Source organism: Lonchura striata, chromosome 8 (genome assembly GCF_046129695.1).
Source record: "Lonchura striata isolate bLonStr1 chromosome 8, bLonStr1.mat, whole genome shotgun sequence".
Classification (NCBI taxonomy): domain Eukaryota; kingdom Metazoa; phylum Chordata; class Aves; order Passeriformes; family Estrildidae; genus Lonchura; species Lonchura striata.
Window position 1 is genome coordinate 154,512 of NC_134610.1, and position 17,036 is coordinate 171,547.

At 48.8% G+C, this 17,036-nt stretch overlaps 1 long non-coding RNA gene across 3 annotated transcripts; it reads right to left on the reverse strand.

Annotated features, from left to right (window-relative positions):
• Positions 1-7,683: 7,683 nt before the first annotated feature.
• LOC144246678 (uncharacterized) lies at positions 7,684-15,368 on the reverse strand. Of its 3 annotated transcripts, none has more exons than XR_013340342.1 (3): positions 15,332-15,368; positions 9,907-10,993; positions 7,684-8,946 (listed from the first exon to the last, which is right to left on the reverse strand). It is a non-coding gene; the product is annotated as an uncharacterized LOC144246678 (long non-coding RNA). The 3 variants fall into 3 exon arrangements; XR_013340343.1 differs by lacking the exon at positions 15,332-15,368 and having other exon boundaries at positions 7,684-8,229; positions 8,662-8,946; positions 9,907-11,371; XR_013340341.1 differs by lacking the exon at positions 15,332-15,368 and having other exon boundaries at positions 9,907-11,371.
• Positions 15,369-17,036: the final 1,668 nt, after the last annotated feature.

Sequence of the window (17,036 nt, forward strand, 5' to 3'; positions counted from 1 at the left end):
AACAACAAAAAAAAAAAACGAAAGCAAACAAAACAAACAAGAAAACCTTAAAAAAAAAAAAAAAAAAAAAAAATTCAAAGGCACATTTGCCAGGCAATACAATGTTGGGGGCAGCACAAAAATCACAGCTGTACTTCATTCTGCCTTTCAAAGCTGCTGTCCAGCACAGGTTGCCCAGAGAAGCTGTGGCTGCCCCCGGATCCATGGAAGTGTCCAAGGCCAGGCTGGACAGGGCTTAGAGCACCCTGGCATGGTGGAAGGTGTCCCTGCCCATGGCAGGGGGTGGAACGGGATGAGCTTTAAAAAAAGGTGCCTTCCCATCCAAACCCTTCTGGGATTCCACGATTCTGTGAACAGCTTCAGGCAGGACTACATTTCCATTGTAGTTCAATAATGCTGCTGCAAGAACACGAAGAGAGATTTCAAATACTGTTAAAGTGGCACAACCACATCAAAAATTACGTCTGGGAGTAAAGTGGAAACTCTGCTGATTCCAAGGACACATGGAGGGCTGAATCCTGGAGATCCTTACATAACAGGATCTCTAGAGTTATCCATCCCCAGTTTGTTGCTTAGGGTTAGAAAAGGTAGCCCCAAGTCGTGGAGTTCTGTTCTTAAGGGGTTACCACATACCATCAATGTGAGAGACGGGGATGCTGATGTTTGATCAGAGTCCTGTAGCAACCTGGAGCACGCTGGCTTCCCGAACCAGGTCTGCTGCTTTGTCCGTGTAGCGGTAGGGCTTTGTCCTCAGCCTTCAGCAGGATCTGTCAGCAAAGGTGGAGAGAAAAGTAGAGTGCAGCGCCTCTCAAGCATGGGGGAACCATGTGCTGCTAAGGAAGACCACGTGCTGAAAGTGGTTTGAAGCCGGGTGGGTTTTGGGAGGACAAATTCCATATTACTTCTGCAGGATTCTGTCTGCAGTTCCTGCTCTACAAACCAAATACATCAAACGACAAAAACAAACAAATAAAAAAAACCCCACATTAAATTAACAACAACAAAATAATTATTCCTACCTCAATAAACCCATAACGCCTCGAACCATTCCAAGGAGGGCGGCAGGAGGGGCGGGCAGAGCCAGGGCCCCGCTCCGCCGCCCCGGCGGCATTTTCCGGCACGCGGCCGCTCCCGGCGTCTGGAGAGGGGCGCGGGGCCGGGAAAGGCGGCGCAGCCCTGCTCCGATGCCGCTCGGCCGCGGCCCGGGAGCGCTGCGACCGCGCCTCCGCCGCCCGCCGGCACCGGCCCCACCGGGCTGCCCTCGCCGCCATCCTCGCCGCCGCTGAGCCGCCTTCAGCCCTCCCCTCACTCACAGACACCGCCCCACTCGCCGCTCGCTCCCGCCCCGTCTCGGTGGTTTTGCCGGGCGCTGGCTGGGGGGCTGCAGTACCACCCTCTGTCCACAAGGCGGCAGCACTTGTCAAGAGAGTGCGCGACAAGCACTCGCAAGATGGCGGCCCGTGAGGACCTTGACGGAGACAGGCGTTTTGCCGATGCCTGTCGGCTCGTGCCAAAATCCCGCAGGCTCGCGGTGCTGCTGACCCCACAGCCCGTGTGCACGGCACCAGAACTGCCGCGGAAAATCCCCTAGGGGGGCGCCGGCGGTGCGGGCAATTCAGGCAGTGTGGAAAACAGACACGGGTCCTCGACTTTCTTGTCCTCGTTTTTGCACCCTCTTGAGAAGGTCAAGCCGAGTCCGCGCCAAGCCACTCCCAAGATGGCGCCCGCGGGCTGTGTCTGTAGTACCCACCTCTGTCCACAAGGCGGCAGCACTGCCGCCCGCCACCGCCGGGGGCCGCCGCTCGCCTCGGGGCCGCGGGCGGGGCAGGCGGCAAAAAGAACGGGCGCCGTCCCCTCCGGAACATCCTCGGTAGCAAATGCCCCAAAATATCCCGCGCGGAAAAGAACGCCAACAAAAAAAAAACCCCTTGCCTCTAACCCAACAAGAACCAAAAGAAAAAACCTTTTCTTTTAAACTGCATTTCAATGTATTTTATTTTTATATTTTTCATATTTATATTCACATTCGGATTTATAATGTATATTGATGTATAACTGAATTTTTATAATTTCTTACATTTATTTCTATTATATTTTATTCTATTTTAGTACATATCTTAATATATTGCTTATATATTTCTATAGTTAGATTTAGATTTCTAGAAGGTTTATATTGCTTAAAATAAACCCCTGCCTCCATCCAAGTCAAAATCTTTAAAAAAATCCCATTATTTAAGCTCCGTTTACGTTTATCTCTATTTTTTGCATTTATATTCAAATTTACATTTTAAATGTAGATTGATGTATGATGTTATTTATAGCCTATCTCTTCCTAATACTTATTTTTATTTTTTTATATTTTTATATATATCTGTATACATTGAATATATATTTCCATATTTAGAACGATATCAAAATAAAATGTATATTCATATTTTTTCTATTAAAGCCCCGTCTCTAACCAAATTTAAAAAAAAAAGCTCTGTCTATAAGCAATACTTGATTATTCATATAATTTTTCATCATTATAGTCACATTTGTATTTCTACTTTACACTGATGTATTTATAAATATATATTATATATATTATAAGGTAGCAAGATAGATAAATTATTATTTAAACTCTATTTCGTACATACTGCTAATACTTATATTTACTTACCACTGAATTTTTATATAGATCTTAATGTATTTAGGATATATTTCTACACATAGATTTCTAATTTTATTTTATTTATATTTATAATTTTTGTAATAAAACCCCTACCTACTACCAAATAGAAAATAAAAATCCCCTTTATTTTAAACGATATTTAAATATTTCTATATTTTATTTTTAATAGTACTTATATCTTCTATCACAATATATTGAGGTACTATATTTTGATATATAATATTTATGACATATAATGCGTTATAATAACACATGTACTGTAAAATATGCATTATGTACTGCATTGATTTCTATTATTTTGTAATTTTTATATTTATATATCCACACGAATTAATTATACAACTCTATATGGTTATTTTGCTTGTATTTATAATCTCTATTTATATGTATTTATATATACATATAAAATACTCTATATCAAACAATATAATACCTAATAGTAATGGATAACATTATTTATGTTACATGTTTTATTTATATGTATTCCGTTTATATTTAAAATTGAAGGTTTATATTCCATTTTCATATTTATGCATTTCTTTTGTTTCATTAGAGTTATAGTTAAAACTTTGCAGTTATAATCCAATTCCTAAAAATAAAATGCCAAAACAAACAGCATCAAATTCCCACCAATACCATCCAAAAAATTCAGAAAGGCTCCACCAGCCAACCAACTACCAGCAAAAAAACCCACACTACACTCCTTTCACTAACAGTTCTTATCACATCACAAAAACGAAACAAACATTTAAAACAACCTATAGAAATCCACACAGCAAATCACAAAAACCACTAAAATGAAAAAAAAAAAAACCCAACTAACTTACTATACTGCAAATCATACAACAGACCCCGAACGTTTCTAAAAAAAATAACCAAAACTCTACCACTACACTAACTCATAAAGAGAACCCAATGCTCTATAAAATGAACTAAAAAAACCCACCAAATAATTACAGATATTAAAAAATCGAAACCACGAAGGAAAAAAAATTCACCACCCAGATAAAATAACTGCGCATAAAGACCCACCATAGATAGACCCATGTTCCCAAAAATAAAACTAATAAAAAAACAACAACCAAATACATCAAACTAAAAAAAAAAATATATATATATTAACAACAACAAAATAATTATTCCTAACTCAATAAACCCATTATGCCTCAAACCATCAAAACACAAATACCACCTAGAAATAAACACGTCGCCAAAAGAGAAATGTAACAATTTTAATAACTCCCGAACTCTCTGCAACAATAAAACATACACGGCAATCAAATATGCCAAATGCATAAAACCCCTATAACATAATAAACAAGAATGCAATAATCAATATTAAAAAAAAACCTCACTGATTAACTACAGGACACTACCTCAAACCCACCAAAACAAACACTACATATGCTCATGCTAATAAAAGCCTTCACAAACGAATTAAAAACCTAACGTCTACTTCATGCTACGACCCATAAAAACCATTGTAAACCTTTAAGAACACATTCTTTAGAAACATAAGAACGGATCAAAAAGAAATCCAACAACACTCAATCAAAAAAAACCCCCTTGTCATGCGCACCTGAAGCAAGAACCGTAACAACCAAAAAGTAACACCATGGCCCTTCTCCTACAGCAACTACGAACAAAAGAAAAGGATCCCATAAATTCCTCAAAAGCAGCGCAGCGAGGGAGGCTGGAAGATGCGGAGCCGCGCTCCCGGCCCCGGGCGCAGCGCGGCTCCGGCAGGAAAGCGGATCCTCCGGCAGGCAGAGGCGGCGCCGCGCCGGCAGACCCCCGCCCGCTGCCCCCGGCCCGGCGGGGCCGGCACCGGGCCCGGGGGGCCCCGGCGGCGCCCGAGCCCCGCGCCCGGAGCGGCGGCACCGGCCGGCGCCGGGGCGCGCCGCCCGCGCCGCCTCCCCCGCCCGCCGGCCCGGCCAAAGCTCCGCTCGGCTCCGCACGGCTCGCACCGGCGCGGCTCCGGCGGGCCCGCGGCAGCCCAGCCGCGCCCAGCTCCCCTTCCGCCCCGGCCAGCCCCGGCACTGCCGCCAGGGCTCCGCGCCGGACCCTTCGCTGCCGGGCCGGGGGCAGAAGAAGCGCCCCGAATGCAGCGGCACAGCGCGATCCCCGCCCTGCCAGCGCTGCCACGGCTGCAGCTCCCTTCCTCTGAAGGCCCGACAGTGACGCCACGCTCCAGCGCTCACCTCACCCCAACGAGGGCACAGAAACGTGCGCTCCCCCCCTTCAATTGCGTCCCCTAGAAGAGCAGAAAACAAGGGGCCTGCCTCAAATAATGGTAAAAGGGAGAATTTTACCTCAATCCAAACCTCTTAAAAGGCGGGACCACAGGACTGACCCCTCCATTTCAACCTCAGGATGACGAAATTTCAAAGGGAAAGGACAAAAGCCCCCACTACAAAGGCGCACCGGCTCACCTGTTTGGCTACTGCTTCCCGGCACAAGGGCACTCGGCTCCTCCTTTGAGCAATGCTCCACGTCTCCAAGTGCATATCCAGGTGATCCCCCAGACCCCGTCCGAAGCACTCACCGTCCTTCCAGGAGACAGCCCCGGGAGCCCCCCATAAACTCCTCTTCTCCAGCAGCTCCGTGCAAAAGCGATGTGAGGAAAACCCCCTAAATCAGCCCTCGGAGGAGCCGCCCCCTCCTCATCATCCTCACAGCTCACACCTGGGGCTGCTCTGAGCCCCCATCATCCTAACAGCTCACACCTGCCGCTGTTGCCACTCTCCAACAGCGTCTCTCCCTCTCCAGCACACAGCGCACTTCTCACAGACACAGATCCAACAGAAATCTGCTACGGGTGTCAGCTTTTCTTAATCCATCTGGTTACACGATTAAAACACATACATGCATTGATGGTCATTGAGAGAAAGCTTTCCCCTGGAGAAAATAGTCACTTTGGTAGCACACTTTGATATATCTGTGGAAAAGCAGAATCAGCACCAACTCCTAAGACCCCTGCTGAGGAACCCAGCCCTCCTTGGGACACCCAAAGCAGCAGACCTCGAAAAAGGAGGGGAAAAATGAAGCTTGGAGTGGAAAAAGAGGATAGAAGTACAGAAGCCTTTAAAAATGCCTGCATGGAGCAATAGTGGGAACCAGTCACATTTCTTCTTTCCTTGCTTTCTGTGATGACATAAATAGAAAGTAAGAACACGTTAAACAAAAGGCAGAGCTAGGATTTTACAGGTCTTTATTTTGGCAGGCTGGAATGACAAACGCCTCTTCCGGGGCTGCGACACGTTTTGAGGAATGGCAGAGAACGGAGGCAAAAGGTGCCGGGGAGCCCTTTCTGTTCCATTTAGCCCCTGCAGCTGCTCCGCTGGTTTCAGGGCACTCGCTTGGTTCGTTCCTAGAGAAAAAGGCTACGGCATGATTTTCAAAACTACTGCCCATCCACAGTCAGAGTTTCCTACATTCCTGGGTACAAATGAGTGGATCGAGAGAGGGCTTCTTTTCAAATTAGTTTAGCCATAGCTTCCTATTCTTTACCAATACCTGTGAAAACGAAACACTTGCCAGGTTTTAGTATTCTACACACACCCCTCCCTGGGAATTTTGGGGTAGCTTTGGGTCCCTCTGCGGGACGGCACCCAGCGTGACCCCCCCTCTCATCTGCCACCCACCCGCTCCCCCACCGCAGTGTGCGTCCCTCTCCTAGCGACCTTGGGGTGCCCCAAATGACATCAGAGCCCCGAGTCTTCAGCCCCTAACCCTGACTCCCGAAGAAGGCACAGGACGAGTCCAACTGCCCCGGACAGCAGCCCAGCACTCCCTTCCAGCCCTTCCCACGCGTCCATCCCCCCAGAAAGGGACTCCGCCGCAACAAGGAAGGGGGGGCAGCCCCCAGAAGGCTCGAAGCTCCTGCCCCGCCTCGCTGTCGCGGGCCAGGGCCAGAAAGAGGGAGCGGCAGAGGCGGCGGGGACGCGGCACGGCCGGCACGGCACAGAGCGGGGGCCGCTCGCAGCGCGATGCCGGCGGAGCCGCAGGTCCGGCAGCGCCGGGGCGGGGTCCGAGCGGCGCGGGGGATCCGCCGAGAGCCTCCGGCCCCGTGCGGGGACTCCCGCAAGGCCCGGGGGGCGCCGGGCTCCGGCCCTCGGGGCTTTATTCTCCGGCGCCCCGAGCCCCGCGGCTGCGGGGGAAAGAAGCGAAGGGGCGACGGGAAGAGAGGAGGGAGAGCGGGGCATGCGAAAGGTCGGGGAGGGAGGACGGGCTGCGGAGGAAAGCGGGCGGGGAAGGGAAAGGCCGGCAGGGGAGGAAGAGGGACGGTGAACAGAGGAGGGAGAGAGGGGGAATGGAACGGAGGAGCAGGGCAGGGACAGGACAGGAAGGAGCCGAGTTTGGGGGGGGACACGGAAACGGGGGAAAGAGAGGTAACTGAGGGGAATACGGGGAGGAGGATGGAGCGGTAGAGAGAGGGACAGGAGGGGATCCTCCCAGCGCCCCGGCTCCGCCCCGGCGCCCCGCCCTGCCCGGGCTGCTGCGCTCGGCCGAGCTCGGCTCGGTTCGGCTGGACTCGGCTCCTCGGCCAGCTTCGGCTACTTTGGGCCACGCTCGGCTATTACCAGCCGCATTCGGCTCGATTAGCCTCTTCGGCAAAGCTCGGCTCGCCTCGGCTGTACTCGGAGCCGCTCGGCTACGCTCGGCTCCTCGGCCAGCTTCGGTTACTTTCGGCTAAGCTCGGCTATTTCCGACCGCATTCGGCCCCACTCGCCTCTTCGGCGCAGCTCGGCTCCACTCGCCTCCACGGGCCCTCCCGGCCACTTTCGGCCACGCTCGGCTATTCCCGCCCGCACCCGCCTCCATTCGCCCACTCCCACAGCTCGGCTCCCTCCGGCTCACACATTTCCTCAGGGCACCTCATTCCAGGGCACACAAATTGCAGCCCCTAAAGGCTTGCGGCTCTTTCAACACACACTTGTAACTCAACTCTCGGGACAGAGCTGATGGCTCCTTTAGGACAAGAATAGTTACATCTAAAAGCAATTCCCTCATTTTGCATCTCCTTTTCATTTAACCCCCCCCAAAATCCCATACATATCACAAGGAATGTGCAGTTCTGGTTTCCCCACCCTCCGTATACTATTTGTACAAAGGACCTGGCCACAGCACACACAACTGAATAAAGCCCAGCTTCAATAATCAGAACAACTGACATTTGTTTACAAATTAGGTGCAGTTTTGTATGGTGCTGCGTACCCTCGGAGGCGAGTCGAGGAAAAAGAGCTACAGCACTGGAACCTAAGTTTTAGCAGCTGAGTCATTTGTAACTTGTGCCATAAAGTAAACCAAGCATCACTACAGTATTATCTGCTGAAGTTCTCCACTGTAGGTTTAAGGTACAGCAGCACGTGCTTTACTCCCAACAAAAGCTGCTCAGGTGGGGGGAGCCGGGAAGCCAAGTCTCTCCACTTTGTCTGAACACCATCTTCCAGGAAGGTACTGCTTCCTCTCTCCCAGGCTCCCTTCAGCAAAGTAGCAAATACAGAATCCGGTGCCACAGAAGGCTCTTGCCTGACCTCCTTGTGGTTTTCAAACTGTTCAAAGCGAAACAAAAAGCGTAAGAGAAAAACAGTGATGAGTATGAAACAAAAGTCTCTTCAGCCACCTTTGGTTTGAGATGAGCTCTGAACTGAAGCTCTGGGAGCACAGGCGTGCAGTCCTGCTAGAACAGAGCTGTCCAGTAGTGTCCCCAGGGGTATCTGGAGTGTTCACACTGCTGAACTGAGAAAAACTCACCAAACCCAGCCCAGGGGCCTGTGATCCTCCACCCACCCGGGGGAACTCCGGGCACTGTAAACAGAGGCCACAGCGCACACCAGGCTCTGCTGTGCCTGCTGAGGAGTCTCTGTATGAGCCCTGAGGCCTGGTATCGCCTCCCAAACACCACAGAGACCTCTTGTGTCATCAGAGAAAAGCCCTGGAGCAAACGTGTGTCCCCAGCACGATCAACAAGGATGCAGAATTACCTCCTCAATAAAAACGCTGTTCCTGATGGAAATGTAACCTCTGTCAACTGTGAGGATTTTATAGGAATACTGGCTCAAGAATTCAGTGACTTCAGGTATTCCATACCACAGGTTCCTGGGACTACTTGGGCATCCAGAGTCTATAGTATCGGTTAAACTGGTAGAGCTGAGGATACTTAGCAGCTTTGTCACAGAGCTGGAACGTCAAGCAGGGAGAAAGGGGCTCTCTCGGAGAGTGCAGGAGGCCAGTGAAAACAGCAACAAAGTCCTCCACGACATCTGCTCCTAGAAAAGCCAAATAAATTAAACTATTGACATGAGCACGGACACTGGGGCAACCTTCCTTACTTTGGGCCTTGCCAGCAGCCCACAGAGCCTCACGCAGAAAAGAACTGAACGAGATCAAAAAGTGTTCGCAGTGACCTAGACACGTGCTCCTGACTGCAGAGGTACCTGAAAAACCCTCCAGACATCATCAGCTCCTGCTGAAGCAAACAATCCACCTTCGCTGTCTTGTGCCAAAAACACGCCCGTCTCTTTACAGGGAGACACCCTGCCAGGCACCGCCTCAGAGAAGAACCGAGCTGTACTGGGGGGATACACCCAGCCAACGTGTACAAGTTAAACAGAATTTTCTGTCAGAACTGGGACTTTCAGCACCCCCCAGGTGCTACTCGACTGCCACATACACAGAGAGGGCTTCGTGAGGTGCTCTGCGGTTGGCCAGTCCTGTTCCAAGCCCTGCTGATGCCCCTGTGGTTTTAACGCTGTCCTCAAGGAGGTAGTAGAACCTCGCAGTATTTGCCCCTGGAGCTTAATTTCTGAAGTTTTCCTTGGGAAACGCATCCATTTCCTACTTAACAAGGCAGTCCCCTCTCCCTGATCTCGGGAAGAGCTGCCCACAGGCACGGGAAACACCTTCCTCTCCTGATCGCCATGCTCTGCCCTTAAAACGCTGTGTTACTGAGGCCAACTACTTCCAGACCAAGACTGTCCATGCAGGGACAGTGTCCCTTCTCTTCAGGGTCAGGGAATTAGGGCAGAAGCACCTACAGAGCTTCAATGCCCCTCTTGAGCACAAAACACCATCAATCTGCACCTCCTTCTGCTTGCAGGGAAGGTAATAACATGCCTCAAGGTAAAAAATTATAAACGGTAAAAAATTATTACAAGAGAGTAGAAATGATGCCACTTTCACTCCACTGCTAGAAACGACACATAAAACATAAAAAAAAAAAACTGTACCTGTTCCGTTTTCAGACTGAAGCAACAGCATATTCCTGGCTGCTAATGCAGCAGGGACAACAGCACTGAAGGGAAATGTCTGGATAATCACGCCTTCATTTAAAGAGAACACAATTTCCTCATCTAAGCCATCACTGCCCTCCATCAGAACAGCCAGCATATCCACGACATCTAATAAGTGAAGGAAAAAATGTAAGCAGAGGATCCAGACTAACTGGGAAAACAACAGAGGTAGAATGCAACATTCCAGGAACACAAGGTATCTTTTTAGTTCCCAAAAAAACCCAAAAACAAAACAACAACAACAACAAAAAAAAAAAAAAAAAAAAAAAAAAAAAACGAAAGCAAACAAAACAAACAAGAAAACCTTAAAAAAAAAAAAAAAAAAAAAAATTCAAAGGCACATTTGCCAGGCAATACAATGTTGGGGGCAGCACAAAAATCACAGCTGTACTTCATTCTGCCTTTCAAAGCTGCTGTCCAGCACAGGTTGCCCAGAGAAGCTGTGGCTGCCCCCGGATCCATGGAAGTGTCCAAGGCCAGGCTGGACAGGGCTTAGAGCACCCTGGCATGGTGGAAGGTGTCCCTGCCCATGGCAGGGGGTGGAACGGGATGAGCTTTAAAAAAAGGTGCCTTCCCATCCAAACCCTTCTGGGATTCCACGATTCTGTGAACAGCTTCAGGCAGGACTACATTTCCATTGTAGTTCAATAATGCTGCTGCAAGAACACGAAGAGAGATTTCAAATACTGTTAAAGTGGCACAACCACATCAAAAATTACGTCTGGGAGTAAAGTGGAAACTCTGCTGATTCCAAGGACACATGGAGGGCTGAATCCTGGAGATCCTTACATAACAGGATCTCTAGAGTTATCCATCCCCAGTTTGTTGCTTAGGGTTAGAAAAGGTAGCCCCAAGTCGTGGAGTTCTGTTCTTAAGGGGTTACCACATACCATCAATGTGAGAGACGGGGATGCTGATGTTTGATCAGAGTCCTGTAGCAACCTGGAGCACGCTGGCTTCCCGAACCAGGTCTGCTGCTTTGTCCGTGTAGCGGTAGGGCTTTGTCCTCAGCCTTCAGCAGGATCTGTCAGCAAAGGTGGAGAGAAAAGTAGAGTGCAGCGCCTCTCAAGCATGGGGGAACCATGTGCTGCTAAGGAAGACCACGTGCTGAAAGTGGTTTGAAGCCGGGTGGGTTTTGGGAGGACAAATTCCATATTACTTCTGCAGGATTCTGTCTGCAGTTCCTGCTCTACAAACCAAATACATCAAACGACAAAAACAAACAAATAAAAAAAACCCCACATTAAATTAACAACAACAAAATAATTATTCCTACCTCAATAAACCCATAACGCCTCGAACCATTCCAAGGAGGGCGGCAGGAGGGGCGGGCAGAGCCAGGGCCCCGCTCCGCCGCCCCGGCGGCATTTTCCGGCACGCGGCCGCTCCCGGCGTCTGGAGAGGGGCGCGGGGCCGGGAAAGGCGGCGCAGCCCTGCTCCGATGCCGCTCGGCCGCGGCCCGGGAGCGCTGCGACCGCGCCTCCGCCGCCCGCCGGCACCGGCCCCACCGGGCTGCCCTCGCCGCCATCCTCGCCGCCGCTGAGCCGCCTTCAGCCCTCCCCTCACTCACAGACACCGCCCCACTCGCCGCTCGCTCCCGCCCCGTCTCGGTGGTTTTGCCGGGCGCTGGCTGGGGGGCTGCAGTACCACCCTCTGTCCACAAGGCGGCAGCACTTGTCAAGAGAGTGCGCGACAAGCACTCGCAAGATGGCGGCCCGTGAGGACCTTGACGGAGACAGGCGTTTTGCCGATGCCTGTCGGCTCGTGCCAAAATCCCGCAGGCTCGCGGTGCTGCTGACCCCACAGCCCGTGTGCACGGCACCAGAACTGCCGCGGAAAATCCCCTAGGGGGGCGCCGGCGGTGCGGGCAATTCAGGCAGTGTGGAAAACAGACACGGGTCCTCGACTTTCTTGTCCTCGTTTTTGCACCCTCTTGAGAAGGTCAAGCCGAGTCCGCGCCAAGCCACTCCCAAGATGGCGCCCGCGGGCTGTGTCTGTAGTACCCACCTCTGTCCACAAGGCGGCAGCACTGCCGCCCGCCACCGCCGGGGGCCGCCGCTCGCCTCGGGGCCGCGGGCGGGGCAGGCGGCAAAAAGAACGGGCGCCGTCCCCTCCGGAACATCCTCGGTAGCAAATGCCCCAAAATATCCCGCGCGGAAAAGAACGCCAACAAAAAAAAAACCCCTTGCCTCTAACCCAACAAGAACCAAAAGAAAAAACCTTTTCTTTTAAACTGCATTTCAATGTATTTTATTTTTATATTTTTCATATTTATATTCACATTCGGATTTATAATGTATATTGATGTATAACTGAATTTTTATAATTTCTTACATTTATTTCTATTATATTTTATTCTATTTTAGTACATATCTTAATATATTGCTTATATATTTCTATAGTTAGATTTAGATTTCTAGAAGGTTTATATTGCTTAAAATAAACCCCTGCCTCCATCCAAGTCAAAATCTTTAAAAAAATCCCATTATTTAAGCTCCGTTTACGTTTATCTCTATTTTTTGCATTTATATTCAAATTTACATTTTAAATGTAGATTGATGTATGATGTTATTTATAGCCTATCTCTTCCTAATACTTATTTTTATTTTTTTATATTTTTATATATATCTGTATACATTGAATATATATTTCCATATTTAGAACGATATCAAAATAAAATGTATATTCATATTTTTTCTATTAAAGCCCCGTCTCTAACCAAATTTAAAAAAAAAGCTCTGTCTATAAGCAATACTTGATTATTCATATAATTTTTCATCATTATAGTCACATTTGTATTTCTACTTTACACTGATGTATTTATAAATATATATTATATATATTATAAGGTAGCAAGATAGATAAATTATTATTTAAACTCTATTTCGTACATACTGCTAATACTTATATTTACTTACCACTGAATTTTTATATAGATCTTAATGTATTTAGGATATATTTCTACACATAGATTTCTAATTTTATTTTATTTATATTTATAATTTTTGTAATAAAACCCCTACCTACTACCAAATAGAAAATAAAAATCCCCTTTATTTTAAACGATATTTAAATATTTCTATATTTTATTTTTAATAGTACTTATATCTTCTATCACAATATATTGAGGTACTATATTTTGATATATAATATTTATGACATATAATGCGTTATAATAACACATGTACTGTAAAATATGCATTATGTACTGCATTGATTTCTATTATTTTGTAATTTTTATATTTATATATCCACACGAATTAATTATACAACTCTATATGGTTATTTTGCTTGTATTTATAATCTCTATTTATATGTATTTATATATACATATAAAATACTCTATATCAAACAATATAATACCTAATAGTAATGGATAACATTATTTATGTTACATGTTTTATTTATATGTATTCCGTTTATATTTAAAATTGAAGGTTTATATTCCATTTTCATATTTATGCATTTCTTTTGTTTCATTAGAGTTATAGTTAAAACTTTGCAGTTATAATCCAATTCCTAAAAATAAAATGCCAAAACAAACAGCATCAAATTCCCACCAATACCATCCAAAAAATTCAGAAAGGCTCCACCAGCCAACCAACTACCAGCAAAAAAACCCACACTACACTCCTTTCACTAACAGTTCTTATCACATCACAAAAACGAAACAAACATTTAAAACAACCTATAGAAATCCACACAGCAAATCACAAAAACCACTAAAATGAAAAAAAAAAAAACCCAACTAACTTACTATACTGCAAATCATACAACAGACCCCGAACGTTTCTAAAAAAAATAACCAAAACTCTACCACTACACTAACTCATAAAGAGAACCCAATGCTCTATAAAATGAACTAAAAAAACCCACCAAATAATTACAGATATTAAAAAATCGAAACCACGAAGGAAAAAAAATTCACCACCCAGATAAAATAACTGCGCATAAAGACCCACCATAGATAGACCCATGTTCCCAAAAATAAAACTAATAAAAAAACAACAACCAAATACATCAAACTAAAAAAAAAAATATATATATATTAACAACAACAAAATAATTATTCCTAACTCAATAAACCCATTATGCCTCAAACCATCAAAACACAAATACCACCTAGAAATAAACACGTCGCCAAAAGAGAAATGTAACAATTTTAATAACTCCCGAACTCTCTGCAACAATAAAACATACACGGCAATCAAATATGCCAAATGCATAAAACCCCTATAACATAATAAACAAGAATGCAATAATCAATATTAAAAAAAAACCTCACTGATTAACTACAGGACACTACCTCAAACCCACCAAAACAAACACTACATATGCTCATGCTAATAAAAGCCTTCACAAACGAATTAAAAACCTAACGTCTACTTCATGCTACGACCCATAAAAACCATTGTAAACCTTTAAGAACACATTCTTTAGAAACATAAGAACGGATCAAAAAGAAATCCAACAACACTCAATCAAAAAAAACCCCCTTGTCATGCGCACCTGAAGCAAGAACCGTAACAACCAAAAAGTAACACCATGGCCCTTCTCCTACAGCAACTACGAACAAAAGAAAAGGATCCCATAAATTCCTCAAAAGCAGCGCAGCGAGGGAGGCTGGAAGATGCGGAGCCGCGCTCCCGGCCCCGGGCGCAGCGCGGCTCCGGCAGGAAAGCGGATCCTCCGGCAGGCAGAGGCGGCGCCGCGCCGGCAGACCCCCGCCCGCTGCCCCCGGCCCGGCGGGGCCGGCACCGGGCCCGGGGGGCCCCGGCGGCGCCCGAGCCCCGCGCCCGGAGCGGCGGCACCGGCCGGCGCCGGGGCGCGCCGCCCGCGCCGCCTCCCCCGCCCGCCGGCCCGGCCAAAGCTCCGCTCGGCTCCGCACGGCTCGCACCGGCGCGGCTCCGGCGGGCCCGCGGCAGCCCAGCCGCGCCCAGCTCCCCTTCCGCCCCGGCCAGCCCCGGCACTGCCGCCAGGGCTCCGCGCCGGACCCTTCGCTGCCGGGCCGGGGGCAGAAGAAGCGCCCCGAATGCAGCGGCACAGCGCGATCCCCGCCCTGCCAGCGCTGCCACGGCTGCAGCTCCCTTCCTCTGAAGGCCCGACAGTGACGCCACGCTCCAGCGCTCACCTCACCCCAACGAGGGCACAGAAACGTGCGCTCCCCCCCTTCAATTGCGTCCCCTAGAAGAGCAGAAAACAAGGGGCCTGCCTCAAATAATGGTAAAAGGGAGAATTTTACCTCAATCCAAACCTCTTAAAAGGCGGGACCACAGGACTGACCCCTCCATTTCAACCTCAGGATGACGAAATTTCAAAGGGAAAGGACAAAAGCCCCCACTACAAAGGCGCACCGGCTCACCTGTTTGGCTACTGCTTCTCGGCACAAGGGTTTGTCCCTCGGCTCCTCCTTTGAGCAATGCTCCACGTCTCCAAGTGCATATCCAGGTGATCCCCCAGACCCCGTCCGAAGCACTCACCGTCCTTCCAGGAGACAGCCCCGGGAGCCCCCCATAAACTCCTCTTCTCCAGCAGCTCCGTGCAAAAGCGATGTGAGGAAAACCCCCTAAATCAGCCCTCGGAGGAGCCGCCCCCTCCTCATCATCCTCACAGCTCACACCTGGGGCTGCTCTGAGCCCCCATCATCCTAACAGCTCACACCTGCCGCTGTTGCCACTCTCCAACAGCGTCTCTCCCTCTCCAGCACACAGCGCACTTCTCACAGACACAGATCCAACAGAAATCTGCTACGGGTGTCAGCTTTTCTTAATCCATCTGGTTACACGATTAAAACACATACATGCATTGATGGTCATTGAGAGAAAGCTTTCCCCTGGAGAAAATAGTCACTTTGGTAGCACACTTTGATATATCTGTGGAAAAGCAGAATCAGCACCAACTCCTAAGACCCCTGCTGAGGAACCCAGCCCTCCTTGGGACACCCAAAGCAGCAGACCTCGAAAAAGGAGGGGAAAAATGAAGCTTGGAGTGGAAAAAGAGGATAGAAGTACAGAAGCCTTTAAAAATGCCTGCATGGAGCAATAGTGGGAACCAGTCACATTTCTTCTTTCCTTGCTTTCTGTGATGACATAAATAGAAAGTAAGAACACGTTAAACAAAAGGCAGAGCTAGGATTTTACAGGTCTTTATTTTGGCAGGCTGGAATGACAAACGCCTCTTCCGGGGCTGCGACACGTTTTGAGGAATGGCAGAGAACGGAGGCAAAAGGTGCCGGGGAGCCCTTTCTGTTCCATTTAGCCCCTGCAGCTGCTCCGCTGGTTTCAGGGCACTCGCTTGGTTCGTTCCTAGAGAAAAAGGCTACGGCATGATTTTCAAAACTACTGCCCATCCACAGTCAGAGTTTCCTACATTCCTGGGTACAAATGAGTGGATCGAGAGAGGGCTTCTTTTCAAATTAGTTTAGCCATAGCTTCCTATTCTTTACCAATACCTGTGAAAACGAAACACTTGCCAGGTTTTAGTATTCTACACACACCCCTCCCTGGGAATTTTGGGGTAGCTTTGGGTCCCTCTGCGGGACGGCACCCAGCGTGACCCCCCCTCTCATCTGCCACCCACCCGCTCCCCCACCGCAGTGTGCGTCCCTCTCCTAGCGACCTTGGGGTGCCCCAAATGACATCAGAGCCCCGAGTCTTCAGCCCCTAACCCTGACTCCCGAAGAAGGCACAGGACGAGTCCAACTGCCCCGGACAGCAGCCCAGCACTCCCTTCCAGCCCTTCCCACGCGTCCATCCCCCCAGAAAGGGACTCCGCCGCAACAAGGAAGGGGGGGCAGCCCCCAGAAGGCTCGAAGCTCCTGCCCCGCCTCGCTGTCGCGGGCCAGGGCCAGAAAGAGGGAGCGGCAGAGGCGGCGGGGACGCGGCACGGCCGGCACGGCACAGAGCGGGGGCCGCTCGCAGCGCGATGCCGGCGGAGCCGCAGGTCCGGCAGCGCCGGGGCGGGGTCCGAGCGGCGCGGGGGATCCGCCGAGAGCCTCCGGCCCCGTGCGGGGACTCCCGCAAGGCCCGGGGGGCGCCGGGCTCCGGCCCTCGGGGCTTTATTCTCCG